General features: G+C 39.9%; 1 protein-coding gene across 2 annotated transcripts in view; it reads right to left on the bottom strand.

Moving 5' to 3' along the window:
* Window positions 1-18,988, bottom strand: part of MBD5 (methyl-CpG binding domain protein 5) — a 400,595-nt gene that overhangs the window by 157,467 nt on the left and 224,140 nt on the right. The gene's annotated exons all lie outside the window — the stretch shown is intronic.

Here is an 18,988-nt window from a genome sequence, read left to right as displayed (position 1 = left end):
ATAAAAAGAGAAGCTCAGTGTGAGAGAAAAAGAAATTGGTGGTGGGATAGAAGCAGCAGGTATATCAGAAACGAGTTTACAGACCGAGCAAATGAACGTAACAGTAGTTTTAGGAAAGCAAAGAATTGGATACATAATCTGGTTCAGCCATAAATGGGGTTTAAATGTGTCTTATTTATGTCTAAAAGCAAGACATTACTATTGTAAGAAATGGCAATGGACTGGGGAACCTAAAAGAGACCAAAATCCACAGTCTTCATAGTGAGAAGTTAATAGATTACATATAATGCTGAAAAAAAGCTAAAAAGTAGAAATAGAGCATGTTATCTTAACAGTTTTTTTTTTAAAAAGTCTTTTGCCTTTTTAAAATATTTTACTTATTTACTGAACAGAGACAAACAAAAATTGATAGGGAAGAGAAGGAAGGAAGAAAGACACCTGCAGAAATTATTTCGCTACTTATGAAACTTTCTGCCTGCAGGTGAGAACCAAGGAATTGAGCCCACACCCTTGAGCACGGTAACATCTGTGCTTTACCACGTGTGCCATGACATGCGAGAGACATGTTGTTGCATGTGAACTGTTGTGTTATATAACCTTATCGAGCACGTTTTAACAGGTGTTAGAATAGAGAAACTTCAGCTATTACAGCCAATACAGAGTAGTTGTCTAAGCATTGCTACTTAAATGAGTAATCGTGACAAACAAACACAGATACTGTAGTGGTTTTAAACTTCTTAGTTTCAAATCTTGGCTCTCCCTCTTTCAAGTTACGTCTTGGAAACTTATCAAACCATTTTTCTGCTTAAGATTCCTTATCTGTAAAATGCTTATTACTTTTTTTTTCACCCTGAGCCCTGATCAGCTCTGCCTAATGGTGCTGTTGGGGATTGAACCTGTGACCTTGAAACCTCAGACATGAAAGTCTTTTTGCTTAACCATTATGCTATTTCCCCAGCACTAAGATGCTTGTTTCATAGGAATGCTGAGAGTGCTCATGGAGTACCTAGGACACAGTAAGAGATTAGTAAATGCTAGGTTATATTTCTTATAACCCCAAATTCCCAGCTCTGATTTATAAGGATCACGGTCATTATACCTCCTTACATCGCTAGGCATATACTGTATTTCCTATAAAAGCACTTCACAAAGATCAGGCTCAACTATTATCCAAAGTCAACTAATAGTGATTTACTTCCAAACATACACCAGAAATAAAGACATGCCTGGAAACACCTCTCTAGTCTTTCTTCTTTTCATCTTTCCTTTTTTAAAAAATTTAAAAATATTTAAAATATTTATTTATTTTCCTTTTTGTTGCCCTTGTTTTTTATTGTTGTTGTAGTTATTATTGTTGTTGTTACCAATGTTGTCGTTGTTGGATAGGACAGAGAGAAATGGAGAGAGGAGGGGAAGACAGAGGGGGAGAGAAAGATAGACACCTGCAGACCTGCTTTACCGCCTGTGAAGCGACTCCCTGCAGCTGGGGAGCTGGGGGCTCGAACCAGGATCCTTACTCCAGTCCTTGCACTTTGCATCACGTGCGCTTAACCTGCTGCACTACTGCCTGACTCCCTTTCACCTTTCCTTTCTAATTCTTATTTACTTTGTTCTTTCTCTCCTGTAAATAATTTTCTTGGGGGAAATAATGGTTTACAAAACGTTGCCTCATGACTGCAGCTTCTTATCTCCCCACGGTAGGAGTCTGCACACCACTCTCATCTCTAACTGAAGTCCTCTTGCACCATCACATCCTGGATTCTCAATGCACTTACCCATTGCTACTTCCCTTTTCCTTTAAGGGAGGCTGGAGTACAATTTGGATCTGGAGACCTAAGCTCAAAACTGTCAGGGGTGCCAAACATGAAAGTGATAAAAAAATCAGAGCAGAGGGGAAGAACAGGAACCCCAAATTTCTTTGAAAATTTGAAGACTATTTGAAGACCATTCTATCTGTGGAGCAAAATACCACCCCCCTTTGTAAATTTTTTTACTTGTGATTAATAGTAGGTTACAAGATTATAAGATTACAGTGTATAGTTCCATGGTACACAGAATCTCAAAGTTCTGTTTGTGCCCCCCTTATCCCTTCTTTCCTCCACTTTCTCATTCCCTGTGTGATAGAAAAGGGAGGTAGGAGGGAATGGAAGGATGGGGAAAGCTCCTCCCTACACTCAAATGAATCTAAACTCATACCTAATACAGATAATTAGTGCTCTAGTCTATCTAGGATCAACCAAGATGATTAGTAGAAAAATATTTAATAAGCATAAAGCACCATGCAAATGTTATTTGGTTTTATTATAATTTTGGCAAAATCAGTTTAATTTCTTCACAAAGCAAATTATGTCTCTCTCTCTCTCTCTTTTTTTTTTTTTTTTTTTTGCCTCCAGAGTTATTTGGTGCCTGCACTATGAATCCAGTTATTGGAGGCCATTTTTCCCCATTTTTGTTGCCCTTGTTGTTATTATTGTTATTGCTGTTGTTGTTGGATAGGATGGAGAGAAATGGAGAGAGGAGGGGAAGACAGAGAGGGGGAGAGAAAGATAGACACCTGCAGACCTGCTTCACCACTTATGAAGTGACCTCCCTGCAGGTGGGGAACTGGGGGCTCGAACCGGATCCTTATGCAGTTCCGTGCGTTTGCGCCAAGCAAGCTTAATTTACTGCCCTATCACCCAGTTACTACAAATTATGTTTTCTAAAATAACTTATTTTCATGAAAATCAAAAAATCCTATTAAAAGTCTGCAAGCTGGTATTATTTGTGAATGAACATTTTGTATAAAAACATAAGAATTGGGATAACAATTCTACAAATGTGATAACAATTCTACAAATCAACATTTCCTCAATAAATTGATACTGGAGTTTGAAAAGAATGTGCAATTATTAGGATAATTCTACATCATGCATCTGATAGACGTTAAAAGGATTTTATCACCCATCAAATTTAAAAGGCTAGATAGTACCCTTCAACCCAAATCTCTATTTTCCCTTTTGATATTTATAGTTTTATCATCTGTAAGAATGTTAGAATACTTTCAAAACTACGTATTCTGTACTAATTATTTACAAGTTAATTTTATCAGACATAATTAGTTAAGTCTGGAGTAGTTTATAATTGTTTTCACTATTTTTCAATAAAACACTAATTACAAGGAAAGTGAAAAAAAAGACACTCGTTTCCTATAAGAGCTGATTTTGTAAACTTGTAAATAAAATGCTTTGAGACTAAAATTGGAAGTAAATGGCTAATCTATTTACTGAATGAGCTCTCAGAATTCAAATAGGCACATCTTTCTTTTTTAAAAACTATTTTATTTATTCATTTATTTATTGGATAGAAACAGAGAAGTTGAGAGGGAAAGGGGGATAGTGAATGACAGGCAGAGACACCTGCAGCACGGCTTTGCCATTCATGAAGCTTCCCCCTGCAGGTGGGGAGCCAGATCTTTCTACAAACAGATTTGTATGTCTTTTGTGCCTGTAGGATTAAGTTGACCAGCAATTGTTTTCTCTTGATCAAAGCAGAGGTAAATGCTAACTCAATTCCTACTCCGTTCCTCAGAAGAGAGTAAGCGCAGGTAAGAAAGCCCTGCTTTATAACCTCTGCCCCTGTTGATATGTATTTGTTTCCACCTCCACATGAGCTTTCTCTGGGTAAGATTGAAATCAGGAGGTAACAAGGATGATTTTTGGCTTCACTTTCCGTTAAGAATTATCTGGTGACAACAAAAGTAATAATTTAAAAATGAGCATGCCTAAGAATGAAAGTATATATTTTCTCATGATGAAAACAAATTCAATAAAAGTATGAAAAAACCCTGAAAAATGCATGTCTAAAGTCCTGGGCTTGATCCTTAGCATGAATAGGAAAAATAAAAAGAAATATAATTATATATTTTTTTTAAAAAAGGAAAATGACTAAATAACAATGACTAACTCTAAAAACAAGCTATAACGTCAGGATCACTGGTAAAAGTTCAATTCAAATAATGTTGGATTGCTTATTATTCAGAAAACATAATGAAATGGTTAAATTCCAATCTGATAAACCAAGAACTCTTCTTAGTAAACTAGAAACTCTTATTAACAAACTACAGTTCCCTCACTCACAGGCAGAAGTTGAGAAACAAGATCAGAAGAGAAAACACTCAGCAGAACCTGGACTGGAGTTGGTGTATTGCACCAGAGTAAAAGATTCTGGGGTAGAGGGTGGGGAGGGCTCAGGTCCTGGAACATGACGGCAGAGAACCTAGTGGGGATTGTATTGTGTGGAAAACTGAGAAATGTTATGCTTGTACAAATTATTGTATTTACTGTCAACTGTAAAACAATCTCCCAATAAATAAATTTTAAAAATAAATAAATTTTTATCATAAAATAAACTAGAGTTCCAAAGTGGGACAATGAAGAGACTATAAATATAATATTTTTTGTGTGTAATTCATACTTTGTATTTATTTTTTTATTTTTTATTTTGTTTAAAGATTTTATTTATTTATGAGAAAGACAGGAGGAGAGAGAAAGAACCAGACATCACTCTGGCACATGTGCTGCCGGGGATCGAACTCAGGACCTCCTGCTTGAGAGTCCAAAGCTTTACCACTGCGCCACCTCCCAGACCACTGTATTTATTTTTTAAATATTCACTTATTTGTTTCATAAGATCTATAAGAGTCCCAACCCTGTACGTTGTTTGAAAATAAACTTTTAAACAGTTTTGTCCTTACAATAGTGATCCTAGGAAGTCGTAAGCCCTGTTCAGAAATGCTGAAATTTTTCAATGTGTCTCTGGAATTCCACTTCTGTGATTACTCTCTGTACTACACAACACTCTGTTGTTTCTCTCTTTTTAAATGTTTTAGATATTTATTTATTTTCCTTTTTGTTTCCCTTGTTTTTCATTGTTGTTGTAGTTATTATTGTTGTTACTGATGTCATTGTTGTTAGATAGGACAGAGAGAAACGGAGAGAAGAGAAAGAGACACCCGCAGACCTGTTTGACTGCTTGTGAAGTGACACCCCCCCCACCCCCTACACCCCGCGCCGGGGCCAATACAGGGATCCTCTCACTTTGTACCATGTGCACTTAACATGCGGCACTACTACCTTGTGCATGCATGACTTCTGGGTGCACATATGAAAAACTATTTCTCACTTTTTTTTAGTTTAGTAATCTCTTTAAAAATGTCTACATCGAAGTGCAAGGACCGGTGTAAGGATCGTGGTTTGAGGCCCCTGCTCCCCATCTGCAGGGGAGTCGCTTCACAGGCAGTGAGGCAGGTCTGCAGGTGTCACTTTGAGGAGAGCTAGAAAATAAAAACCAGCAGTCTGAGTTGAAAACTGTTGAGAGGAAAAGTTTATGAAAAATGAACCAATTCTCTGTGAAATTGCAGACTCCATCAGGGAAAAAAAACAAAACAAAACACCTTGAGAGTTACTGTGTTACCTGAGGAAGAAAGGGAGCAGAGAATATAATCAAAGAAATGATAACATAAAAATTTCCATACCTGTGCAACATTCAAAACAGACATCCAGGAAGTTGAATGAACGTCCAAGTCCTGAATTCAAAATGGTCTGCACCAAAACACTACATAGTGAACCTATCTAAAAGCAAGGTCAAGGAAAACATATTGTATTCCACTAGGGAAGAGAAGAGTCTGCTGATACACAGTGCCATCAGCATTCATCAGATTCTCATCACAAAACCTAAAGGAAAGAAGGGAGTGCAGTGGCAATATTCATAGCATTAAAATATAAAAATTCCCAGCCATGGATATTCTATTCTGCCAAATCATCTTTCAAGTATGAGGAAGAAGTAAACATCTTTCCAAACATATAGAAACTGAAGGAATTCACCACCATAAATTCTGTCTTGTAAAAATTACTGAAAGGAACCCTACATGAAAAAAAGCAAAGTAATTCCAACTCTAAATGAGGTGATCAGTGGTAGAATAGAACCTAGAACAGAAATAACAAGAGAAAAACTAACATGGGAAATGGGAGGGCAAAATGGACAGTGACACGACCAGTGTCGACGAACTAAGGCTGACTTAAATAAGAGTGTTGTGGGGGTAGGGTGGTAGTGCAGTGGGTTAAGCACACATGGCACAAAGCGCAAGGATGGGCACAAGGATCCCGGTTCGAGTCTCCAGCTCCCCACCTTCAGAGGAGTCACTTCACAAGCAGTGAAGCAGGTCTGCAGGTGTCTATCTTTCTCTCCCCCTCTCTGTCTTCCCCTCCCCTCTCCATTTCTCTCTGTCCTATCCAACAACAACAACAGCAATGACAATAATAACAACAATGATAAACAACAAGGGCAATAAAAAGGGGTAAAAAAATGGCCTCTAGGAGCAGTGGATTCATAGTGCAGGCATTGAGCCCCAGCAATAACCTTGGAGCCAAAGGAAAAAAAAAAAAGAGTGAACACAATGCTCATGGTTACCCAGTGACACTCTTCAAGTAAACTGTATGACTTATCCTAAAATTTGTGTGGAACCACAAAAGAACCACAAACTGCCAAAGAGCCCCAGAGAAAAAAGGGAAATAATCAGAGGTATCACCCTCCCCATCTTCAGTTCATACTAAAAGCAGCAGTGATTTAAACAGGGTGGTACTGCAACAAAAATGGACACTTAGATCATGGAACAGAATCAAGAACCCAGATATGAGCCCACCTAGATAAACCCAACTAACATACAACAAAGGGGTCATAATAACTCAATGGGGCAAAAAGTTTCCTCAAACAGTGGTGACAGAAAAACTGGACATCCACAAGTAGACAGGTGAAAGCAGGCTACCACTTAAGACCACACCAAAATCAGATAAAAAATGGATCAAAGAACTGGCTGGGTATTAGACCAAAGACTCTAAAATCCCCATCTTTGCCTCAACTTGGACTGAATCTTAAGGTACAGTGTTGGGGGGTGGGATGAGTTTGGATGAAAAGATGAATAACAGATAATCTCATTTGTAGAGGGAACTTGGGAGACTGGGAAATAAAGGGAAAACAAGATAAAACTTGGGCTAGGGGTGTAGTTCTGGCCCAAAGCAAGGGGCTCTGGGGGAGGGGTGGCAGAGTGGGGACGTTGAGAGGGGAGGTGAGCATCCTAAGCTGGGTGTGAGAGTGTTTTGCAGTCATCTATCATATGAAGCTTGAAATCTGTACTCATGTGCAGGTAAATGTGCTGTAAACCATTAACCTCCCAATAAAATGGGGGGGGGGGAGAAAGATGTTCACATCAAGTGTCTCTGGCATGTGATAAGACCATTTAGTAAAAGTGTACATTTTGGAGGCAGAGGGCTCTTGGGATTAAACCCAGGTCTTACATATGAAAAACACATGTTCTACCACCAACCTACATCCTGGGCTAAATATTTATTTTAAATATATAATTGTTCACAGTAAAAGATGAAGAAAAACTCAAATCTACTCAAAATGAGCACATTCAGTGATACACTGCATAATATGGTATGTTACAGTTCACTGGAAGGTTTTATTAGGTTGAGCAATATGAAATTGCGCATATTCAATCACTTTTGATTTACAAAAATGACAATTTCATACGGTTCAGTTTCATATCTTTTAAAATGTATTCTGGACAAAGAATATACACTTTCATTTTTTAAATCAAATTCTGCACTTTCTTTGCTAGGCAAAATAACCAAGATGTGGACAAATAAGGTAAAAAATAGTAAACAAAATCACTATAAAATAACTGTCTGGGACCTGGAAAATTCCTCTTTGTTTCTGCCTCAGATTCCTCTTTGGTGCAGTTTGGTGAGTGGCTGGTCATACAGACTTCTCCCTGCCAAATCTACAAAAATTAGCCCTGCCTCTAAGATAGTATTTTTAAAAAATGCTTGAGTGTTTTTGGAAGGATGACCTTATTCTTTAGAAATTTAAATGTTTTTGACTATACTGAGGCTGAAAAGCAAAATGCTTATTTGATTCAGCACTGAATGTTGTAATGATTTAGAGGATTTACAACTATTGCATGCAGACACACACCACACACACACACATACACACACACACACACACACACACACACACACCACAAACCTATGGACAATGTAGTCCAAAGTATTAAACAGAAAAAGGAGATTATTTTCTACAAATGTTGTTAGGAAAATTGGGTTGGAATGCTCAGAAGAATGAAAATGGAACACCACATATCACTGTGCACAAAATTAAAATTAATCAGACATTAGACCATTCTGGACATTAGGTCAGAAAGTATCAAATAAAAAGAAGGAAACACAGGCAGAACACTCACAGTCTATGCTTCGGAAATGTCATCAAAGGCCCGAGTTCAATGGCAAGGAGAACAAACAAACAAATAAATACAACAATAAGACAACATCAAACTGCACAGCTTCTGCACAGCAAAGGGAATCATAACTGCCAGACAGACCTCACAGAATGCGAGACGATCTTTATATGCAATATATCAGATAAAGGTCCAATAACCTAGAAATATAAAAAGCTCACTAAACTGAGCAAAACCCAAATAAATAAATATATAAATAATAATAAAAAATAACCTCACTGAAAATGGGAAAAGGACATGAATAGAATATGGGCCCCAGATCAGACCAATGGGGTTTACAGTTAATACTATTTATATACTTTTCCCATATTTGGGAGCTACTCTCTTCCCTGATGCAGCTTTCTGATCCTTTTTCCAACTGTGACACCATCCCCCCCAGACAAGAGCTTAGGTCACCTGCATATTAGAAGTCAGTCTCAGGCAAAAACTAGTTGGGTCATGGGCCCCTTGGAATAGACCTAAAATAGACCTACTAGCTTTTTCCAAAATGGAGACCCCCAAATCTCCATCCAGAATATTCTTGCCTTTAGGTTCACGATTAGTCAACAATTTGCTCTGCTTTCTATCTGAACTCTTTTTCAGCCACCAGCTTCCAGATACCACCATGCTTTTTCAGCTACCAAGTTGCAAATGCTACCATGATGCCAACCCGACTTCCCTGGGGCAGATGACCTCACCAGAGTCCTGGAGTCCCTGCTTTATATTTAAATGCTTTTTAGGAACCAAGCTGCAGATACTACCATGAGGCCAATGTAATTTAACTGGGCGGGCAACCTCACCAATGTGTACCGGAACCTCACCACTACAGAGCTTTGCCCCACTAGGGAAAGACAGAAACAAGTTGAGAGTATGGATCCACCTGTCAACACCCACGTCAGTAGAGAAGCAATTACAGAAGACAGACCTTCCACCTTCTGCACCCCATAATGATCCTGGGTCCATACTCCCAGAGGGATAAAGAATAGGAAAGCTTCCACTGGGAAGGGATAGAATTCATAACTCTGGTGGTAAGAACTGTGTAGAATTGTACCCCTCTTATCCAATGGACTTGTTGATCATAATTAAATCAATAAAAATATTAAAAAATATTCAGCAACAAAGAGATCTAGAGGGTCGATTATATGTCTGCGAAAAGTGCTCGACATCATGGATTATTAAAGAAATGCAAATAAAGATAACAATGAGATACCATTTTATACCTATGAAGATGTCAGACATTAGAAGGGACAGACACGGGAGTCGGGCTGTAGCGCAGCAGGTTAAGCGCAGGTGGCGCAAAGCACAAGGACCGGCATAAGGATCCCAGTTCGAACCCCAACTCCCCACCTGCAGGGAAGTCGCTTCACAGGCGGTGAAGCAGGTCTGCAGGTGTCTGTCTTTCTCTCCTCCTCTCTGTCTTCCCCTCCTCTCTCCATTTCTCTCTGTCCTATCCAATAACGACAACAACAATAAAAAAACAACAAGGGCAACAAAAGGGAATAAAATAATAAAAATAAAATAAATATTAAAAAAAAAAGAAGGGTTAGGTTAGACACAGCAGGTCTTGGAGAGAATGTAGGGCAAAAAGAAACACTTCTATACTATTGGTGGGAATGTAAATTGGAAATTAGTCTGGAAATTTCTCACAACACTAGAAATGCAAGGAAACAAAAAGACCTGCCTAAAGAGAACTCTGTACATCAGAGTAAAAAGTGGAAAAGGGGGAGTCGGGTGGTAGCGCAGCAGGTTAAGCACAGGTGGCGCAGTTCCAGCCCCCAGCTACCCGCCTGCAGGGGGGTCGCTTCACAGGTGGTGAAGCAGGTCTGCAGGTGTCTGTCTTTCTCTCCCCCTCTCTATCTTCCCCTCCTCTCTCCATTTCTCTCTGTCCTATCCAACAACGACGACATCAATAACAACACAAACAAGGGCAATAAAAGGGAAGATAAATATTTTTAAAAAAGCGGAAAAGGAGGGGGATGTCAGGATGGAAAGGGTATTAGGATCCTGGTACATGATGGTGGAAAAGGACCTAAGTTGGGTTGAGTGTTTTGTAGACACATCATATGTGGAGATGAGAAATTGTACTCATGTGTCAATAACTTGTATATGTATATGTATATGTATATGTATATGTATATGTATATGTATATGTATATGTATATGTATGTAGAGAGAGAGAGACTATAGCACAGAAGTTTCTGTAAATGAAGTAGAGGTCAGGCTCGCAGCTGTGTGGTGCCCATGGTAAAGTAGTGCTCTAGCCAAGTAAGCTCTTTCACTGGTCCAGATTATAATTATTAAGTTCAGCAGCAGCTCCAACTGTTGGGCTGACCATCAGCAATCAGGTCATTTGTAATCATTAATTCACTATGAGAGTAAATGAAAACAAATAAATAGTGTCAAACTTAATTTTAATTTTGAATAGTTTTTAAAAACACATATAAGCAATATGTTATACAACTATGTGTATATACTTTAGTGTGATATAACTTTCTCTAGTTTTAGTATTGAAAGAGAAAGTTGAAAGCTATTTTCTTTTCCCTTTAAAGATAAACTAAACTAAAACAGAATGCTAAACTACCTGCATACTAAGATAAAATCAAATATGTGAATATGGAATTAAGCGGAAATTTAAAAAAGTCGTTTCCTTTAGCAATAGCTATTAGTAACAATAGAGAATATAGATAAAATAGTGTCTGGGGTTGTTTTTGTCTTATCTTAAAGGCTATAAGGGGTTGTCTAATGGGAGAAGATCTTCACTCTGGATTGCTCTATACAAATAGTATTAATTGGAAGAGAAGGCATGCTCAGGAAGCAGATATCAGTTTGAAATAATATAAAACTTAACTTTATCTTTTTCGGTTTTATTTGGCACTGGGGAGTCAAATGAGGATCTCTTGGATGCAAAATATCTGGGGTAGCCTTCCTGACAGAAATTTTCTTATTTTATATACATACAAAGAGACAGAAAGAGGGGGGGGAAGAGAGGGAGGGGGAGATGAGAGGGAGAGACAGAGAGAGAGAGAGAGAGAGAAGAGTTGGAGTTATGGAGGAGAGACACCAAGCAATACTCCCCTTGATGCTGTCCATCTTGCTACTATGTGGTGCTAAGGATTAAAGGCAGGCTCCAATCAATGCAAGGTACGGCACACACTCTACCCACCAGGCTATCTCTTGCACTCCCATCTGCAAACCTCTTTATACCATGAGCAAAAGCCAAGTCCATGTAAAATCACTAGCATTGCCTTACCTCCAAATTAGGCTGGTTTTTAAATTCAAAACTAACCATAATATCTGCCAGTTAACTCTTGTTAAAATGATTTATTAACTATTTTTTAAGATAAAGGCCAATTAACAACTGTTCTATAAATCATTATTTGCCCAATAAAACGATTAACATAGAGGAATGAAAACTGATTTTATTTAGGACAATGTATGGAAACATTCAAGTAAAAACAGAGGTCTTGTTGGTACGCAAGGGAGAGAAAGCTTGCAAATTGGTGAAAGAAAAAGGTAAATGATAGGGGCTGGGAAGTGGTACGCCTTGTTGAGCATACATGTTACCATCTGCAAGCACCTGGATTCAAGCCCCTGCTGCCCACCTGTAGGGGTAGCTTCACAAATGGTAAATCATGTCTGCAAGTGTCTATTTTTCTGTCTCCTTTTCTATGTCCCTTTTCCCTCTTAATTTTTCTCTGTTTATCTAATAAAATGGAAAAAGAAAAAAATCTAACTGATAGGCCAAACCAGAAAACAAGAGGAAATTAGTTATTAAACAAAACAAAACACCAAAAGAAAATGGGGTTTTATTTTATTTATTTATTTTTTTGTGCCGGGGCTTACACTTGTTCATTCTACAGCTGTCTGCTATAACTTTCACATCTGTTATTTCAGACAGAGGGGGAGAGATACCATTGCACCAGAGTTTCCTTCAGTGCCATAGCACTCTTATGTGGTGCTGGGCTTGAAGCTGGGATTCATACATAGCTAGGCATGCACCATTCTGAGTGAAGTATCTTCCATTGCTGTAAATGGGGGGGTGGGGGGGGGAGCAGGAGATTGCCAGACAGAAACAAGGAAATGGATAGCCAAAAATACTCCTTCTGGGGTCAAAATAAACATCAAGGAACAGTCTCAAAAACTACTGTATACCAATACCTACGGCAGGTACAACTTTTTATGCATGAGTGTTTAAAATAAATTAAAACACAAATCGCAAAAATGAGCAGAGATGTGAAGAAAAAAAGCCTCACACACTACTGGTAGATGGTAAATGATGCAGCCATTTCGGAAAAGAGTTTATCAGATGTTCTTTACAGAAATGTTGTGTGACTTAGCAACTCCAGGCTCTGTGATAAACCATGAGTTAATAAAAAGATGTGCTTACAAAAACACAGAACATCTTTCTTGGCTAGCAGAGTATTATTGAAGCTAAATAAAAATCACTATCAATACCAGAAAGTTTAATTGTAATGTTCAAATATCCATTTTATTACTTTGAAGAAAAAAAATGCTTAGTGAAGTAAGGAAGGACACCTTTGGGATTATTTCACTCACGTGAAATATATACATATAACAGAGACATAATCAACCCTTATCTACAACCTTGGAAGAACTGTGGTGGTTACTGTTGGAGGGGTGGGGGGCACAGAACTTTGGAGATGGGAGTGGTGCAAAATTATACCCCTATTATTTTATAATCTCCTAAGTCACTATTAAATAACTAATAAAACAGTTTGGAACTCCATCTCCACACCCAATTAAAAATAAAAAATTAAATATGACAGTTATCCCAATTCTGATCATTTATCTCAAGTAGAAGTGGGGGACATCTGGCTGTCGAGTCATGGAATCATTTAGTCTGGCCTTCCCAAGGGAATTACGGGTAGGACTCAAAATTCAGTAAATCTAGGAGCTTTTTTTCATAACAATGTTTAGTGCTAATTTTAAAGTTGATAATTGAATTATGTTGTAAATATGCAAATGTCCCTTAAAAACAAAAGAAGCTCCCCAAACCGACCTAGTGAATATGAAAACATTTAGTTGAAGAGTGATATGCATCCCCAAGTCTGTGGTAGCAACATTCACAGTAGTCACGGTATGAAAACAATCCAAACGGCCAAAAGCTGCTGACTGAAAGAAGATGGTCTGGTCTATATGTACTCACAACAGGATATTACTGAGTTATAAAAAAAGATGAAAACCTACCATTTGCAAAACATGGACACAGTGGCTATTGCACTTAGTAAAAGGAGCCAGGTGGAGAAAGATAACAACACTTTAGAATTTCATTCTTACATAAAAGCCAAATAATTTTAAAAATAGCTAAAGACACACTTTAAGAACAAAATGGTGCTTAGCAGGAGGAACTGGGAGAAGGCTAGATAAAGCAGATAAAAAAGTTAAATTATGAAGGTAATAAATAATATTACAATATTATGATTTAATAATGATTATTAATAAATAGTATTTAAACTGTTTGTTACATTTAAACTTAATTTCTTTTCTTCGTCACTGGGACTTTATCACTCTGGGTTGACTTTGTTGGGTAAACACAAGCAGAAATAGAGACAAAGAGGTAGAGGAAGAAAAGGAAAGATACGGGAGTCGGGCGGTAGCACAGCGGGTTAAGTGCACGTGGCCATAAGCGCAAGGACCGACTTAAGGATCCCGATTCTAGCCCCCGGCTCCCCACCTGCAGGGAAGTCCTTCACAGGTGGTGAAGCAGGTCTGTAGGTGTCTTTCTCTCCCCCTCTCTGTCTTCCCTTCCTCTCTCCATTTCTCTCTGTACTATACAACAATGATGACATCAATAACAGCAATAATAACTACAACAATAAAAAAAACAAGGGTAACAATAGCAAATAAATAAATATTCAAAAAAAGAAAAGGAAAGATACAGTTTTGATATTTTCTCGATGTGCTAGGACTTGGGTATGGATTTAGGCTATATGCCTGACAAACCAAGTATACTACCTAACTTATTTTGCCAGTAGCTCTTAATAATTTTTTAAAGCATATATTAAGTATGTTAAAGCATATTATCAGTATGTTAAAATTATTTTTACTGGGGCCAGGTGGTGGTACACCTGATTTAGTGTACATGTTATAATGTGCAAGGGCTGGGGTTCGAGCCCCCAGTCCCCACCAGTAGGGGGGAAGCTTTATGAGTAGTGAAGCAGGGCTGCAGGTATCTCTCTCCCTCTCTAGCACACCCTTGCCTTTGGCTGTCTCTATCCACTAAATAAAAAAGATAATAAAAAAATTTTTGAAAAGGTGTCCAAAAATTAATTTTTAATGCCACTCATTCTTTATTGATTTTTTAAAATTTTAAATATTTATTTATTTTCCCTTTTGTTGCCCTTTTTATTGTTGTTGTAATTATTGTTGTTATTGATGTCGTTATTGTTGGACAGGACAGAGAGAAATAGAGAGAGGAGGGGAAGACAGAGAGGGGGAGAGATAGACACCTGCAGACCTGCTTCCATGACTATGAAGTGAACCCCCACTACAGGTGGGAAGCCGGGAGCTCGAACAGGGATCCCATAGTTTAAATTATATCTTACGGAATAAGGCACCAAAGTAAAAACCCTGGGTTGAGGGTGAAGGTGGATGTTCAGTTTCATGGGGTGAGGAGGAGGGGGAGAGGAAAGGAGGGATTGGACACAGTCTTTTGGTGGTGGGAATGGTGTTTATGTACACTCCTATCAATTTGTAGTCATATCAATCACTATTTAATTAATATGAGAGGGGAAAGTTGATTGAATGTCTCAAACTTTATAAATCACAGACTGAGTATTTTTGATACATAGGTGTTGGTATGCATGAGACCCCTTCTGTTTCATTTGGTTTAAATCCCCCCTGCTTAACACTATTCTATTTACATAACCACTTCATTCTATTTACATAACCGCTGTTAAAGCGGTTTTGAAACCAAAGAAAGACCCAACACTGGCCGCCAGCTATAGACCAATTTCTCTCCTCTCTCTGTGTTACAAATTCCTTGAGAGGCTGCTTCTGTCACGTATTTCTCATCTTACAGAGAAATTCCTATCACCCGCTCAGGCTGGTTTCCACCCAGGAAGATCTACCTGCGAACAAGTCCTGGCCCTCTCAACTTACATTGAAAATGGATTCCAGAAGAATTTAAAGATGGGTGCTGTCTTTGTTGATCTCACAGCAGTCTATGACACGGTCTGGCACCGTGGTCTCCTAGTCAAGATCTCAAGATGCCTGCCTCCATGGGTGGCCAACACTATATTGTTTCTTCTCCAAAACAGAAGTTTCTGGGTACATCTGGGTGACAAGTCTAGCAGATGGAGACTTGTCTCAAGTGTCCTCCCCCAGGGCTCTGTTCTGGGTCCTACGCTATTTAATATTTACATCAATGACCTCCCAGAAACTTCAAGGAAGTTCATCTACGCCGATTACATCTGCTGTGCAACTCAGGCATCAAAGTTTGACATCCTCGAGGAAACACTCATGAAAGACATGTCTCTGATATCTGATTACTGTAAAAAATGGCGACTAATCCCTAGCACTGCAAAAATGGTATCATCTGTTTTCCATCTACACCATGCCTCGGCCTCGCGTGAGCTTAATGTGCAGCTTGGCGGTACGAGAATCCGACATGAAGCCCAGCCAGTCTATCTCGGTGTTACTCTCGATCGCACTCTGTCATTTCACGAACATCTCATAAAAACTGCAGCAAAGGTGGGCGCGAGGAATCACATCATTGCAAGACTGGCCAGCTCCTCATGGGGCGCGAGCGCTTCCACACTACGATCATCATCTCTGGCATTATGCTATTCCACTGCAGAATACTGTGCCCCAGGATGGTTCCGTAGCCCCCATGTCCACTTGGTCGATTCCAAATTATATTCCTCCATGAGGATAATTTCTGGAACCATCTGTTCCACCCCGGTTCCATGGCTGCCAGTTCTTAGCAACATCGCCCCGCCAGATATTCGTCGGGATGCGGCATCATCTAAGTTCATTTCCCACGTCTATGCTCGACTGGACCTGCCAATATACGCGGATATCTTCGCCCACCCTGTTCAACGCTTGACGTCTCGTCACCCAATCTGGTCCCCTACGCCTACACTGAACTTCTCTGTTCCAGTCTCTTGGAAACAGAGCTGGCAGTCAGCTGAGGTAAAGAACAAACACCTCATCACAGACCCCTGCAAGCGTCAACCCGGCTTTGACCTAGCACGTTATGATCGGGCCCTCCTCAATCGCTATCGAACAGGCCATGGCCGGTGCGCCGCTATGTTCCATCGTTGGGAGCCAGAGACGACCCGAACTGCCCCTGCGGCTACAGACAGTCTATGACCCACATAGTCAACGACTGCCACCTCTCCAGATTCAAAGGAGGTCTCGAAACTTTACATCAGGCTCAACCTGATGCTGTTGACTGGCTACGGCAGAAGGGCAAATGCTAGAAGAAGAACCGCTGTTAACAAGCACCACCCTTCCTCCAGGGCATTAGTGGTTCAGTGATAGAATTCTTGCCTGCTCCACCCCCTCTCCTTGTCACACCCTGATCCTCTCCTTGTCACACTCTGATTTTCACCAGTCACTTTTCTCTCCACCCTCTCTATGTCACATCCTGTTTCCACCCTACTTGTCAAGTATATATAAAGACAGCATTGTGAGTTTTAGGGTACTTTAGCTAGCCCGGCGAAAACAACACATAGGCTGAGTCTTTGATATGGTAACTCTCTTAAAAGCTTAGTCCAGGGAGAACAGAAGCAACCGGTGGCACAGCTATATACAAATAATGTCAAAGGACATAAATTATGGTGATAGTGTGTAAGATACAGCAAATCCTAACAAAGGGATTTTTCAAAGTTAACCTAACTGCCAAATAATGTGATTATAGTTATAACTATCTATTGGCTTCTTAAACCCTAAGACAGCAGGATCCTTCAGCTTCCTCTTTAGAGCCTATATTTCCCCCAGTCCTGGAACCTCTAGGGTGGGCTCACTTTCCTGCAAGCTTCTCTAAAGTCAGACCAAATGATATTGCATCCACCAATCCCAACCTAATCAATGCAACGAGTATCACCTCAGCATGCTTCACTTCAGACTGTGTCCAGAGACGTCAGGCATGAAATGTTAACCCTTCAACATCATTACTCGGGTGAGACCTTTCCTTTCATTGTATTCCAAAATTCCATTCCAGGAGGTTCACTTCCTAACAAAATCCCAAAACCTAGATATAGACCAGGTCCCGTAAGATAGAGCATATGTTCACACGTATCCATAAATTAGGGCAAAATATATACCTGAAATCAAAAATACACAATAGTCTGTAGTGAGTCAGTATCAAGTTCATAATGAAATAGTATCTAGCCTCCTCACCTACTTCCTATTATAGTTCTCTCACTCACTCCAAAGCTAACCTTATCAAAGCAAGGACTGCAAAAGCTGAATAAGGGCAAGAGACTGGCATACGTTAAGGATGACTGTTTAGTCACTATCAGGCCACCCCATCTGCTGGGGCCCTAGTAGGGGAGTCCTGAGATTCCCAACAGACATGATGGGCCTAGACCTCAAATAAATCCCTCTCTCCATTGTTACCGGTCATTCCTAGCAGGAACACCACAACAGACCCCTCTGTGGGCCACCATCAGACCTTGCCCTCAACTTGGATCAACAATGCTAGAGAATGTTCCATCCTCTGAAGGGAAGATGGACAACATACTCTATGCTACACCTGAGGAAGATGGGTCCTGATATTGGGGCAGCTTGGAATGTTCCTACTGATGACCACAGAATGTGAGCTCAGATCTACAGGGATGCAGAGGTCACATAGGCTCCTAAGCTGAATATGGGCCCCAGACCACATCAAATTATGGGGTTTACTGTCAACAATATGTATACACCTTTCCCATATTTGGGAGCTGTTCTCTTCCCTGATCCAGCTTTCTGGTCCTTCTGCCAGCCATGACACCACCTCCCCAGACAATAATTAGGATCCACCTGCATATCAGAGTTTAGGCTCAGGCAAAACAAACAAACAAAAAAACTAGTATAGCCACAGGCCCTTCAGAATATAACTAAAATATGCCTACAAAATGGAGGGGCCCCCAACTCTTCATTTGCACTATTCCAGCCTTTAGGTCCATGATTGGTCAACAATTTGTTTGGCTTTGTATGTTAACTCTCTTGTCAACCACCAGGTTCCAGATGCAAGCATGATGCCGACCAGACTTTCCTGGGCAGACAACCCTACCAATGTGTCCTAGGGCTCCACTTCCCCAGAGCCCTGCCCCACTAGGGAAAGAGAGAGGCAGACTGGGAGTGTGGATCAACCTGTCAACGCCCATGTTCAGTGGGGAAGCAATTACAGAAACCAGACCTTCCACCTTCTGCACCCCATAATGACCCTGGGTCCATACTCCCAGAGTGTTAAAGAATAGGAAAGTTATCAGGGGAGGGGATGGGATACGGAGTTCTGGTGGTGGGAATTGTGTGAAGTTGTACCCCTCTTATCCTATGGTTTTGTCAATGTTTCTTTTTTATAAATAAAAAATTTTTTTAAATTGTGTCTTCCATTTAAGGGTTGGGTGGTGGTGTACCTGGTTGAGAGCCCACATGTGCAAGGAGCAGGGTTGAAGCCCCAGTCCACATCTGCATAGGGAAGCTTCATGAGTACCGAAGCAG

This window comes from Erinaceus europaeus, chromosome 18, assembly GCF_950295315.1.
Source record: "Erinaceus europaeus chromosome 18, mEriEur2.1, whole genome shotgun sequence".
In the NCBI taxonomy this organism is placed as follows: Eukaryota; Metazoa; Chordata; class Mammalia; order Eulipotyphla; family Erinaceidae; genus Erinaceus; species Erinaceus europaeus.
Note: the sequence above shows the minus strand (reverse complement) of the source record. Positions and strands in the feature narration are given on the sequence as shown.